Here is a 14,794-nt window from a genome sequence, read left to right on the forward strand (position 1 = left end):
TGCAGCGGCACTGGAGCTGCTAGTAGGAAAAGGACTCCTCGAGACATTCACCTCTCCTCCAAAAAAAAAGACATTTGCTACTCTCCTTGCGCTACCTTTTCCTTCCCCTCACTAAACCACATCTTAAAGGCAAAAGAGGAAGTGCAGTGCCTGGGGCCGCTCCTGGGCACAGGGCAGAGAGGCTCTGGTGCCAGCGGGTGAGGACGGTGGGGACCAGCACCACAACTTCCTCACTAAGCCTTCCTCCTGCAAGAGCATCCTCTCCCCACAGAGGCTGCCTCGGCGATGCCAGGGCCTCGGCACCAACCAGTTTCCTAAAATACGTTTGGCAGGCAGGGCCTGAGAGCTTCACTGGCCAAAATAAACACACTTATGACTACTGCAGGCCAACCACGGGCCATTGTGGCCACACCTCTTGCACCTGCACTTGTGCCTTCCTGCTGAAGAGTTACGTTTTTAGCTGTGCCATCATTATTGCTGCCTGCTGCTGCTCTCCATCCTTCCTCCTGACGTGGTCTTGTGGCTCTGCCCCTCACACTGCTACCCGACCTGCCCAGCCCCTCTGCTGTGGCTGTTTCCCTGCCAGCAGCATGGGGCTGGGCAGCTCGAGGCTGTTTTGCTTTATGCACTGCTTGTGCTTACTGCAAATGAGCACATTTAGGGAGGAATGACATACCTGATGGGCAGGATTAGTGCCTACACCTCCTTCTTCTGTACCTTTTCCCATACCACGCTCCCCCAGGGCAATATGCAGAGCCTGGAAGAGTGACAGGGGTTAAAGTAGCAGTGGTTGCAGCAGTGTGCACATCCCCAGCCCGTGTTGGCACAACCTCTTAGTGCTCCACACTTTGGCTTCGCTCTCTCTAGAAAAGAGCTGAACACCTGGGTCATGCTGCAGAGGCTAAAACAGGGCTCTTTCAGTCATTTCAATAAGAAAACCCTAATGCAGAAAACAGAACCAAAGTGGGGTTGTAAAATATGTTTGAGCTTGTTTTACAAAATAGTTTTTCACCAGCTTGTCACGAGGCGTGTTTTCTTAGATACTATGTCAGTAAAACATCATTACTAACAGCACATATATGCATGTTCCTTAAAAACTGTACACACTGGACTAGAGTAAGCAACTAATGCAATAACAGTGCTGGTGCCCCATACATTTATGCAAATCAAGTTTATAAAAGAAAATATTTTAACATGAACATATACTAGATTTTGTTTCCCCCAACATATGACCCAGTTTTATTTTTTTCACTGGGATATGTAAGAACCAGGCACTGCCATAGATTTTTGTGCTGTTCTTTTATTGTAGCAGCTGCAGAGACACCCATTGTCCTAGGCACTGTCTACTGAGCTACAGCAATGTGCTGGATTTCACCGACTCTTATCAGCTATGCTACTGAGTGGTCCTTAAGCCAAAGCCACTTTGAAAGGAAACTATGTCACTGCAAACATGCTGCTTTAGCATCTCAAGATTTTCCAGCTAATCTCTTACGTGGTACAGAAGCACAGTCTCAAGAACCCAGGGATAAAGGATATCTGGCTGTGATGAGTGTCTGGCGGCTTCCTTTTCATTATCCTGGAAAATAAATAATTCTTTGCTAGCTTTGTGCTTGCAGAGTACACAGGAATTGTCACCTAGGCATAATCCCTACTTTCAAGAAGGAAAAATAAGAAAATCCGGCCAAGCAAACCTGCGCTGGCAATCGGCTAAGAAATATGAAGAAGATTAGACACTCCTTGCAGTTTCTGTACTTTTTGCAGATGCACAATTGCCCATTTTGATGGGCTTTTTCTTCAATACTTTCAGCTATATCCCTTGCTACAATTTACATATCCACATCTCCCACTTGACTCATCGCTATCCATACACCTTGCAAGACCACATCCAGTGTTATTTTGCAGGCCAGCCAAAAAAACAAACCGCTTCTGCCTCTGAGTATTGCTCCGCAGTGCTTCTAGCAGCGAGGGCTGAGTTTTTCGAGGCCTGGGATGGGATGCCGAAGCACTGATGTCATTTGCCTGAACCGCCAGGCCCTTCTTTTCCTGTTTCCCTTCGCTCAACAAACTCCTGAATCATTCCGGCTCCACCATGTGACTCATAGCTTGTTCCATAAATAATTGGAAGTAGGAGAGAGCTGAGAGCAATAAAAACAGAACCTGAAAGTACTGGAATGAGACTCGTTGCCTTGGCGTTGTGTTGTGTTGTGATTTTTTTTTTTTTTTCCCATAAGGAAATCTGCTCTTTAAAAAGGAAGAACGATGACAAGTCATGGGCTTTATTTAGCAGGAGTTAGCAATACACACTTTGTTCCCTGTTACAGGCCAAGCTGATGTCACCACCAGCAGCTGGCTGATAAGTATTTTTCAGTATAGCTTCGTATACTCCTCAAACCCTCATAGTGAAGTTGGGATGAGAGGATCCCAAGCTGATTTGGATGAATAAAAGCCAGAGGAAAAAAGTTCCTCTGACGGCTCCATTTTGTGCATTTGCAGGTATTTATCAGGCACCAGATATCTCATTTGGAATAGCAGGAAGACCTTGCAATCCCCTAGCGCATTCCAGCCAATACTTGGCAAATATTAATTACATTAACCTTCAAAAACTCCCGTGAAGTAAATCTGAATCTTCACCTTTCTTATCCCTATTTTAAAGACCAGACAACAAGACAAGGGCAAGAATAGCTATTTATGCTGACAGCCAATAAATCTGGACTTAAAGATGAGTAAAATAAAAGGACTGGTGTTTCACAACTGCCACATGATGCATATTAAACTAAAAAGGTTATGTACGGTTAGTATAAATTACAAGTATAAAGGTTAGTATAAACTAGAGGTTAGGTGAATTGATGAACTGCATATAAAATTGTATTACCTAAGCACAAGGAGGAAGGAGAGGTACCACAGAGTTCTGACAGACTGTAAAATATTGCGATATTGCAAGGAAGGAAGCAAGGAAAGAAACTGCATTCAGGGCCAAATACCTCACCGACCATTTAACATGGTGTGCTCCAAAACAAGAACAATTTGGACCTGTGAGAGATTTAGCTGGCCTATTTTCCCCTGTACACCACTGATTTAGAGAGTAATGGTGATGGAAGGTTACTACACATTTGGGGCAGGCTGGCAGCATTGAGATGCCCCATGCCACAAACGTTCTCCAACTCACTAACGTGAAGGTTTTATTGATTATACCCTGCTATTACTCCCATAGCCCAAATTGGCCAATACTATTTTCTTGGAGCACTGACTTGTGTGGGCATTATTTCTACTGGACAGGTCATGTCTGAATGTATCATGTAACCTGTTCTGATCTCTGTTTTCTTACTAGTTTCTGTGTTGCCCAAATGGATTAACCGACCCACAGCCCATTGTACATTTACAATACACATGCTCATGAAAACAGTTTCAAGACTGGCAGGGCTGTGTTTGCACCGCAGAATTGCCAAAAATTGTGCAAAACAGCTGTACCTGTGGACCACTATACCTGAGGTTCCCCTTTTCATTTGAACATCTCCAAACCATCCCTGTCATTATTAGCTCGTCCATGATTGCAGCTCTGTTGCCAATTATTACAGGCTTCAGAGCAAAACAGGAATTGATGTCAGAGCATCACTGGTAAATCTCTGCTAGGAAAAAGTTCTCCTTGAAGTGATCACAAGAAACAAATATATCAAAATAATAATGGAGCAAGAAAAATACAGTAAAAACTCTCTACAATTTGTACTTATTCATCACAGAGGTCTTTTCTTCAACGATTTTGCCACTGAGAGCTTTAAGCCATTTCTTCCACCATCAGCCCCCAAGCAAAATTCAGGGAAACTGTCATATAGGTCTGTTGTGTCTCATTTGCTCACGGCTTGGTCATTACTTGTGAGTCAGAGCAGCTCCATTCTCCACAGAAAGGCACTAGTCTTCACATCTTCTAAGTCCAGGTTTTCTGCCAAACTGTGGCACTGACACCCTCTGGGTGTAATTCAGCCAATTTTCTCATCCACTTCAAGGAGCCGTGACTCCACATTAAAAGGGTAATTTCTTCCCACAGCTTCAGGAACATCAAATGAAATTGGACTGTCACTTACCGGAACCCATCTGTCTTCTTTTTAGGGCTACCCAAATCTCCAGAGTATACGATCTGCTTTCTTTTATTTTTTTTTTAGCCTCTGTCAACTTACCTTTTTACCTCTGTTTTTCTTCCACAACACAAAATAATCTGTCTTGTCATCATCTATGGCTGGAAATTCACCAGCACAGTTTGATCTGCAGGGGAAGAGGTAATCCCAAATTTCCCTTGTGTGGAATATTTCAGGTGCACAGAAGAATTGCTTTCTTGAGGATGCTGCTGCTTGGACCCTATAGCAATTCTGCTTGCTGAAAACCATTCAGGAAAAAAATATCAGTGCTAGAGCAGGTAGGAATATCTGTTCAAATACCCAGAAGTATCTGTTCACAGTGCATTCTGCGATAGGTTTCTTCACACCAGTTTTACTCCTCCTCTACAACTGTACTGGCCAACTCTGCAGAGCAGCTTCTTTGCCCCTGAAAAGCTAACCCAAAGAAGATGGGCTAAAAAAGGTTTATCTCCCATACAAGTCTTTATGGGACCCAGCTCTTGGATATGACTTCATTAGGATGAGGTGGATCAGGACCAAAAAGTCCTCTCAGCTTGGCTTTGGTGTCTGACTTGCAGGTAAGTGCTGTCCTCAATATGTATCAGGCCCATCTCTAGAAGGATTAGCATTTTTTACCCAAGGCAAGAGTCAAACCAGGAGATACTGCAATCCATAGGAGAAGACAATTTAAAATGATGAAGAGGACCTACTGCTTAGGAAGGAAGAAATCTGCTGGGTGTGTGTCTCACTGTCATCGCAGTATTATCTCCAAGAGAGTTTTTCAACGCATTGATGGTAGGAAGACAAAACTAGTAGGGACCTACCAGGTCATTCAGTCTAGCCCACTAATAAAAGCACCACGCCAGCCTTTCCCATTTGTAACCACAGCAAGTTCTGTCTTAAAAGCAGTCACGAATCCCATTTGTGGGACTACTGTTTGAATGCCTAGAAACCATTTTCTAATTTCAAGCCTGAATTTATTCCTGGTTATTTGTATTCTGAAGCATCCATGGCTCCTTTTCTCCTCTCTGGTATTTACCCACCTGGTACATTTCCAGACAGCAAACATATCCCATTTCTGCTTTTGTTTTGCAAGGTTAAACAAATCTTTCCCTTCAATTTCCTACCATAAAGCAGGATCCTTGTCTGTCTGATCTTTCTCACTGCCGTATTCTGCATCTACCAGTTCCAATTCACCTTTCTTCAATGAGAGTGATCAGAACTATTTGTGGTATTGAACTTAAAATTCATTAACTCATAACAGGCAGAAAAGGGATCACTTTTGAAGACCAGCTTAAAACTTGTAAAAAAAATACCACAAGTTAGAACTAAACTCTTTCACTCCTTGCATTTGTGGAGAAAGACTTGAAGAACAGCATTTTGTGGCTTCTTTAAAAAAAAAAAAAAAAAGGATTAGATGGTCTAATGGTGATCACTGCTACTATCCTGTATCATTGTGTTATAATTTGATCCCAGTCTCAAAAGTAAGTTGGCAGAAGATAAATTGTAAGTTTTGTGAGATATCTACTGTGTCATGGTAACACTGCTCCTGTTCCTGAATGTGGGGGTAAAGGCTTGAGGCAACAAGAACTCAAGCGGAAGTCTACTTACTGATTTCAGTTTCAGAAAAGTGATTCCAAATTTCCAAGTCAATGAACTTTAAGTTCACAAAATTTCTCTTCTTTAGACAGCAGTAGAGTGTGGTGTATGGCCTACCAAACAGCTGTAAGACCCTATACATCCTTGCAGCCCCAGTGTTTGCCACCTGCTGAAATATATTCAATATAAGTCCTCACGTGACTCTTGTGACCAGCTGAAACTACTTTCTGTAGCCTTCTGCCCACGGAGGGTACCCTGGAGCAAAGTCTAGGGGATGCTTCCCTAGGAGCATCCTTGGACACACACATAAGCTTTCAATGAAAGTTTTTGAAAGACTATGGACATATTTTCTCAGGCCAGATGTAAAAATGCCCTCATACTGAAAATCAAAAGGCTCTACCTGGCAGTTATTCCAGTGACTTTGTTCCTGCAGTCCCAGGAGGGATTCCCATCAGTTGTGAAGGCAGTGTAATGTAACCACAGCAGATACTGTCAGTTTGCCACAGTAGGAGTCCTTCCAGGGAGAACGTGTGTCACCTTCTGGTACCATCCTGTCTTGTACGGATGCGTTCTGCAAGCAGGGAAAGAGGAAAGCCAAGAGATTCCCACCACCATCTGCTTTCTGTCCTTTACACTTGAAAATTTATGTTATGAGCAAATGAAAGAAATTTATGCAGGCACTGGAGCCATAGTGCCAACAACATCCTCAGAGTATTGGCCTGACCTTCTCTGTAGGCTGTTTTTGAAGCCATCAAAAACCAGAGGGATTTCTTCTATGCTTTTAACAGAAATGTTCATAAAAGAAAAATATGTCATGACTGACTCAAGCAATTGCTCCACTTCCGCACTTGTTTCCTCCTTCTGAAGAATAGCTCTTGTCCTTGCTTGATCAGGTTCATTCCAATTGTACGTATTTTGCAGATTAGATATGTGCAGGCATAAGCTAGTGTTCTACTCATATACAACAGAGAGGAACAACTCCTTTGGGCTTTAACTTTTCCAACTTGCAGCCTTTCCAAGGCCTGTAGTGCATGCTCAGTTGGGTTTACATGACATTGGGAACAAGAGTTGTTTGTTTCTAGCTTTATCATTTGGAGATATTTGTAACATATGTCTCGTTTATAGCAAAAAAGATTTTCAAGGCGTCGCATGAGGATCAATGAAACACTTTCGCCAGAATTGGCTGAAGTCACCGAGAATTCACTGTCTCAGAGAAGGCTTTGGCTCTCATGCCTGCCCTATTTTCTTGCAAGAGAGTCTATACACATATTTATTGATGGGTGAGAATCGTTACAGAAGCAGAAAACAAATTTGGTTTTAAATTTTCTCACTAGCACTTTCTTGACCTAAGACCCAACATACTGGGTATTGCCAGAGAGAAAAACATTAAAGTAGCTCTAAGTACAAAAGTTCTGGCAAAGGGATTGAAGCCAACTCAAAAGGCTAAGCCTCAAGAAGTCTCTAGCAAGCAAGTACTGGGAGAAGATAGGGGTCATCTGACAGTACTTGATGTCTCAGGAATAGGTCCTTAGCTGGAGTTTAAACCTTCATTTCTAATCACAAAGATTTGTTAGCTCATCTGCCTTAGACCATAAAACTCTGCTAGTAAATTCAAGCCCGCTCACCATGTGCCTATGAAATTCCAGCACGGTTACCTATACTAATAAGCAGTGAGCGAGTTCCCTGGCATGAAAGTAGCCTGCTCCAACTAACGCTTCCCCAAGCAACTTCTGGACCTGTTCTGGTAGCTGGAGTGTGCCAGGAACCACACCCAAGCAGCACTTTGCTTGCAGCCACCTAGCACAAGCGAATGCTGTGCACGAGCGTAGATGCAGGCTGCTCCTCGCCAGTTAGCCTCAACAGCTGGGAACATTCCCGTGCACATTTAGTTTACTGGTATAAACCCAGCCTAAGTCCTTTTACGAAATTACAAGGTCAAATTGTCACTGAAAAGCTGTTACACATATGGTTTTAATAGTGTACAATTTTGCAAGTGTCTGGCATTTTCTGGGCTCGCTACACTAAATAGCGTGCTCCAGTTATATACACTGATGATTTGTATGGTGAACAGTGGAGCTGCTGTGTTGCAGGACTCCGGAGAGGCTGTGATGATCCAGGTCCTGTAGAATGACTAGGGTGAAAGAACCTAAAAAAAGAAGACTTTCTGAGGTGAAGTTTGACCGTGACCTAAGTTGCTATCACTAAACCTTTTCTACATGTGGTAATCTCATGACAATTTTCTGCTGTGTCATTGCAATTGCCTCCCACGGCTAGGCACCATCTGAAACAGTTCTACATATGCAGCTGTGTTTTGAAGATCCCTGGGGTGGAGAGTTTACAAGTCCTCTAAGAATAGGTTCTGGTGGTTGGCCACCTTCACAGGAAAATATTATCTTCATATGAAACCAGAATTTCCCATGTTCCTTCATTTGTTGCCTCTTGTCCTGTCATGGTCTGCCCCTGAGAAGAGTCTGGCCCCATCTTCTCCCTGTTGTATAGGTAGCTGTAGATAGCACTAAGGTCTCTCTTCAGCCTTCTCTTCCCCAGGAGGTGACAGACCCAGCTTTCTCAGCCTTTTCTCACAAATCTTGTGCTTCAAGCACCTCACCATTTTTGTGTCCCTCCATTGAACTCACTCCAGTATATCAATGTTCTTCTAGTACTGGAGAGGCCAAAACTGGACATAGTATTCCAGATGTTGCCTCACAAGTTTCCCTGCCCTTCTCATGGACTGAGGGGAGTCTGAGCAACCCATAACACCCTGGATCCTCTTCTTGAAGGCAGGGGAGATGTTTGCCTTTTCCCAGTCATCAGGAACCTACCTCAATTGCTAAAACTTTTCAAAAAGGATAGAGAGCAGCCACAAGGTGACATCAGCTGGCTCCATTCTCACCTTGTGGTGCATCCTGTGTGGTCCTATGTACTTCCATACGTCAGATTGGCTTAGTACTCCCTACCATATCTACAGAAAGTAAGAACATTCACATTCCCACAGACTCTGCTAGTAGGCTTAGGGAAGCTGTGAGCATGAAATTAGATGATTTGGGTTTCTGTACCTTTTAGACATCTATCTTGTCAGTCACATGCACTGAAACTGTAAGAGCAAACAAAGACATTATTCTACTCTTTATGCCCAAATGGGCCAAATTCAGATTGCACTGCAACTCTAATTCTTGCTCTTCTCAGTTTCCAAGGGCAAGACTTTGGCAATACTTTTTTCAATGCATGATTTAGTATGTATTTGTAACTTGCTGTAGAATTCAACATCAAAAACAAAAAGCTCAACAGCTAAAGGCCAACCTCTTGCTCTCTAAAATTAGATACATGGATGAGCAAAGCCCAAACATTTTTTCCTCTTCGTGTTTATATCTATGTATATGATGCCAGCTGTGTAGATGAACACCAATAAATGCTAATCAAAATGTGCAGCATTCTTTACCAGCAGAGTTTATGAGATATGATTTGGCCTTTGAAGCACTTGGTCTGGGCCTTTCACAATAAGGACAGCTGAGCTCCATTCAGTTCACCATGACTGATGATAATTTTGATTGCTCTCGTTAGCAGACTTCCTATAGTAGTAACAATCAGAATAAAACACCACTACAGGTTCATTAGGAGAACCTACATGCCATTTAATAAAACACAAGCCCATCAAACCTATGTGTCACAAGGGCGACTCTCCCTGTTAAAACACTTTGTTGGGTCAGGGCAGGAGACTACACCATTCACTGAGCATTTAGGCCAGCACAGGCAGATCCCATCGCATGAGTAGTCCACTAAGCGAGGCATCAAGGATTAACAGGATTAATTGCAGGACTTTTTTATTTCTAACAAAGGTTCAAAACCTTGTGACAGAAGATATACTGTACCCTGACTACTACTGAATTCAGTCTTGAACAGACTGTCAATATGAACTTTGTTATTCGGTCTGCATCTTTCACAGTGACTCATGTTGTGACACATTTGTCAGGGGAATACTCATATATACAGAAATACAAGCAGAGGGCAAGCAGGCACAGTATAATAAAGGAAGGTCAAATTATGGTTCCATTAACCTTGAGAGCATCTTTTTAAAAGGAGATGGAAAAACAAAACAACAAACAACCAAAACTAACCTCCAGCTAAAAATAGGAGCTCTTCAGCTGAGCTCTTTTGTACTAGAGCAAATATTTATAGATTGCTCAGAAATCCTGAATAATGGGGGTTATAATGGAGACTGACAGCTTCTTAGCTAAAATAGTGCTAACGGGTACCATGATGAGGCTTCTCTACCCTTTACCACAGGGGCCATTGTGCAAGAAAACTGCGGTCTCGAAAACCATGTATAATTCATGCTACATAATTAACAACTCCTCAGAGTAAAGCAAATGATCATTCCAGGAGCTTAACAGCAAAGCAACTTAGTAAATAAATAAATAAAACCTACAGCTTTCAGATTTCTTTCACATCCATCAGGGAAGCCTCAGAATAAACTGCAGAGAAAGATCTGTTAAAAACAAAACAGAACAAAACAAATCCAAAAGCACATTTTTGACTGGTATCCATCTACAATTGGAAGTGATGAGGAATTTGGGGTAAAGGGACAGAGCAACCAAATTTTTAAAACTGTGTGTTTTCATTTAAGAATTACCAGTGTTCGTTTTCAAACTTTCCACTGGAAAATAAATGGCTCGTTGTAATGCCAAAAAACTCTTAAGAAACGAGCAAGAGTCCTGCAAAGTTCTTTGTCCAATCCAGCGGGGGAGCTCTCTGTGGTGACAACAGATAACCCAGAGCATGTTTACTCAGATGCTAGATTCTGTGGAGAAACGATGGATTCCATTTACTACTAGTGGCAATAATGAACAATCTCCTTTCCATTATTTACAGTCCCATCCTGTCTCTTTTTAGGGCATGGGATTTTGCAGGGGCCAGCTGAGTAGTCGAGGTCGCAGTGTCAGTCCAAGAGACTGAGATATTTGGCTCTACAGCTTGGATTTGGCTAACTATAGAGATGGGGCAGAGCATCAGGGACCAAAACCAAAGCAAAACCTGGACATCTCTGGTACTCAGCATGCCCACGCTCTGCATTTGGGGCATCTGTTCACCTCCACAGCAGAACCGGAGCCTGTGGCACAGAAGTATTAACAGCTACCAACATGCAAGGTCTGTATTAATCCCTATGACTTCTACACATCCGTGTCCAAGTGATTTTCCTTATGACTCAATCACTAAGATAATTCTGGAACCTTTTATTCTGGCGACTCCAAAGCATTCTTTTTCTCTTAAGAAAGTGTTAGTATTTCTTTGGGGTGTGGCATATAACTTGGAGATAAATTTTGGCTGAGGGCTAAGGCTAACTAAGGAAGAGTGGGAATGACATTTTGCAAGAGAAACTTTCTTAATTTATCTCAGTAATTACTGTGAACACCTGAGATTTTTAATTTTGAAACAACATAATCTAAAATACGCCTTAAAATGCTCTAATAGACATTGCAAAGTACTGATCCTTACGCTACCAGATTTAGAAAAGTTCAGTGAAAGAACTGGCTTTAAAGCAGTACATAAACAATGACTCTTATTTTGTTTCAGATAGATGGAGGGGGTGGCCAAGTAACAGTTCAAAATCAGAAAAAAAAAAATAATTCCAACTTTTCTTATTTTGCTGATAAAATAGATGGAGTTTCGGTGTCTCATCCTCTTGGGTGAACACTTCACAGTAATGATTGCTTAAAGAACTTGTTAACTTTAAACACAGCACCTCTTTGATTTTGCATATCTCTAGATTTTCTCCGAGCGCCAGCCACAGCAACAATGCATGCCAACTACTGTCCCTTTCCTCACAAGTGGCTGCCTTCCAACAACCTTGGCTATATATAACTTCTTGAGTGCTTGAGGAATTTAGGGAATGAAAAGTCTCCAGCAGATTAAGTTGTACAGGTCCGTAGTAGAAGCTTGAGACCTATCCCTGCATTTCTTAATTGATAGTAACTCAGGAATATACGTTTTGCTATGCCCTGTATAGCACATTACACCTACAAACCACCCAGACCATGGATTCTGGATGTCTCCTTCAGTGCTCGTGTGAATCTCCATCAGCTCCCATCTCCTTCACAGCTATTCATTTCCACTACTCCACCACCCCCTTAGTGGAGCCAGGACACTTCTTGAATAAAAATTCATATTTAACAAACCTCAGGTGGTATCACTTTGCTTGTAGCAGTTATTCAGGACGTGGTTATACAACCCACTTGTGAACAGCATAATGTGAACTGGTCAGGGAATTGATGCAGGTTTTACATTGGGATATTTTTAATCCGAATAAATTCCCTGATCTGATTCACCTGTACAATGAATGAAGAATGAATTAAAAAGGAGGAGACAGGTGGCCCCAAAGCAGGCACTAGCAGCAAGAGAAACATCTGTAGATATATTAAACTCTCTTCCTATGTACACAAGTGTCTACCAATCAGTTTTATGCCAAAATTGATGCCTTTATCTCACCTACTGATGGAGCATTTTGACATCCCTGTAGGCAATAAATTAGATGTAAGAGCAGCTTCCCACACAAGAACCAGGAAGAGCATTCAAAGAGTTTATCCTTGCATAACCAGTGGCAGCAGGTTCAGATGAAAACAGGTTGATCAGGAGGAGGGCTCCATCATCTCTCGTGCTCAGCATGTGCTAGCAGAGGCCAGGCAGTGGTTAAGTCAACACGGAAGGACTCCAGGGCATATCTCAGGATGCTGCATATCAACTCAGTTCAAGTGGAGGATTCTCACTGCCCAAGTTGAGACTGCTCGTATAGTGGAGAGGAATGAAGAGAGGAAAGCTCCCTCATGGATGCACTCTCAGTCCCTCTCTGGAGGTCCCACTGGCTGGGTATGATGCCTGCAATTTTAATTTAGGCTTTTAAGCTAGGTGAACAAAGCCAGCCAAGGTGAATGTTCCGTATATGTCTCTGTACTTACTTCTGTCACTTTGAGGGCCAAAGGAAATTAACAGAGCTTTTAACTTTGCAAATTGCTCAAATCCCAGAAAAGCTATTACAAATGTGCACTCACAAAAGCCATTCGAACAGCGGTATGTAACAAATTGTTCTGAAGAAGAAAATCTTCATTTAGCAGTTGAAAAGTACATTTATTTTTTTAAACCATTCTCTTACTGCAGTTTCACGTAACTTTGCTGGACATCTGAAATCTTATCTGGACACTCTTGCATACACAAGAGCAATTTCCACTTTTTTTGTTTTGGTCTTTGTACATGATGGTATACAGAGTTCATCTGGATCCTGGTGTGCATTTTTTGCCTTACGTCCCTCTGTTATGACTGCAAATGTAGCAGGTGCACCAGCAGGTGCCTCTCAGACCATCTAGGGGAGTGTTACAATTTCAAAACACTTTTCCCTTTTTTGCTCAAATTCTCCATTCATTGAAGAGAGTGATGGCATGTATCTCTGGTCTTGGTTCCCTGTAAATATACTCTTCTTTTTCTTCAAAGATGCAGTAGCTTCTTAAATAGCTGGGCAAGGTCAACAGTTTTGGCAACTATGATTACTGGACATATTTGTTTGTTTTTTATTCAACAACTATATATTTTCATCTTGTTAGCACAATCTTGGTAATGAATAACCCAGACTATTCTTGTTTTGCATGATACTGTTCTCCTAAATTTCCACCACATTACAGTTTCGTGCACACATGCACATACACTCCAATACAAAATTTGCTGCTGTGATCCCACCAGCTAAAAAGCATTACAGCCAGTGCTGGCACCAGCAGAAGAGGGAAGGAAGTACAGCATATTTTTGAACAATGATGCTAAGCAAGCTATTAATTAGAATTTGTTATGTTCAGCTCATTCCAGAGCACTGTACTGAAGGCACAGTACAAATCTGCCCTTTCTAAAATATTTTCTCCTGTAAGACTCACATTCATGCAGAAGGCAGATGTGCATCTGTGGTTTGCAGCCTTTCAATAAATAAGTTGCCCTCGCAACAAAAATTTAACAACCCAGAGAAAGCAACAGATGAACTCAGTTTCTAAAAAGGCAAAAGAAATTTTCCTGATACGAGGATGTCACACATAAATGTACTTGAACAGAACATCTGTTGTGTATAATCTGATGGTAGTCTAGTTTTTGTACTGCACAAAGAGATCCCAAAACACGGGCAGATGTGTGGTTTAAGGATGGTCCCCATCCTGTGCTACACTCTCCCCTAGATGGAACAAAACCTCACTCCTACCAGAGCGCCGTCTCACTGTCAGCACGCATTTGGACAGCCTACGACCCTACGGCTTGTTTTATGGAGTACCAGCCTTGTAGCGGCCAACCTGAGCCTTTGTCCTTGTGAAATCATGCCAAAAGCTGCTCGGGCCAGGGACAGATGTCCTTTGTTCCTGAACAGATGCGGCCTTGCTTTTGTGCCCTTTCTTTCACGGCCTCCTGGCTGGGGCTGCAGCGGCACCCTGTCCCCTAACGCGCCGTGTCTGACATCTGCCATGGAGGCACGGGGACATCCTCGCCGTGGATGTGGAGCAGCTGCCCCAGTCACAAAGGCGACTGAAGGGTCTCAGCTCTCCAAAAGCAGGACAAAGTGTCTGAATTCGCATCCCTAGGCCGGCTGTTTCGTGGACTTCTCTCTCTTCCTCAGGCATTGACACAGGCTTCATACCTGTCCCCCCGCACTAAGCATCTCCCAAAGATTATCTTCAATTACTTCTTTCAGGCAGACTAATCTTGCCCGTTGTCTGGACTTGCACAATACAGCCTTCAAACAAGAAGTGCAAATAAGGACATTTGTATGTTTTCTCCTCACCCCTCCTACATGAACAGCCAAGAGACCAAGAGGGAATGCAGTCTTAGATCTTGGATTTGCTTTATACACTGCAATTGAATTGCTACCCAAAATGCAATTTTGGGTACAGGACAGGAGAAGGATTCCTTGGGTGACATCTGGCTCCACAGACATGTCCTCAGAGATATTCTTTGAATTTCAGGGCAAATTGCTTCCTCCTCAGACAAAGGCTTTTCTATCTTTTCTAGCTGACTCGTTGCAGAGGCCTTTCGTCAGCTCGCCACTTGACTCTGGTTTTCAGACACAACCT

At 42.6% G+C, this 14,794-nt stretch overlaps 1 long non-coding RNA gene across 7 annotated transcripts in view; it reads right to left on the bottom strand.

Annotated features, from left to right (window-relative positions):
* Window positions 1–14,794, bottom strand: part of LOC311432375 — an 89,816-nt gene that overhangs the window by 23,724 nt on the left and 51,298 nt on the right. For 3 of the 7 annotated variants that reach the window (XR_014690014.1, XR_014690018.1, XR_014690020.1), the window contains 2 exons: window positions 6,109–6,279; window positions 4,173–4,368 (listed from right to left, as the gene is read on the bottom strand). The exons of the other annotated variants lie outside the window; for them this stretch is intronic. This is a non-coding gene — a long non-coding RNA (uncharacterized lncRNA). The remainder of the gene's footprint in view (window positions 1–4,172; window positions 4,369–6,108; window positions 6,280–14,794) is intronic. 7 annotated transcript variants of the gene reach the window in all.

Source organism: Aythya ferina, assembly GCF_964211825.1.
Source record: "Aythya ferina genome assembly, chromosome: 2".
Taxonomy (NCBI): Eukaryota; Metazoa; Chordata; class Aves; order Anseriformes; family Anatidae; genus Aythya; species Aythya ferina.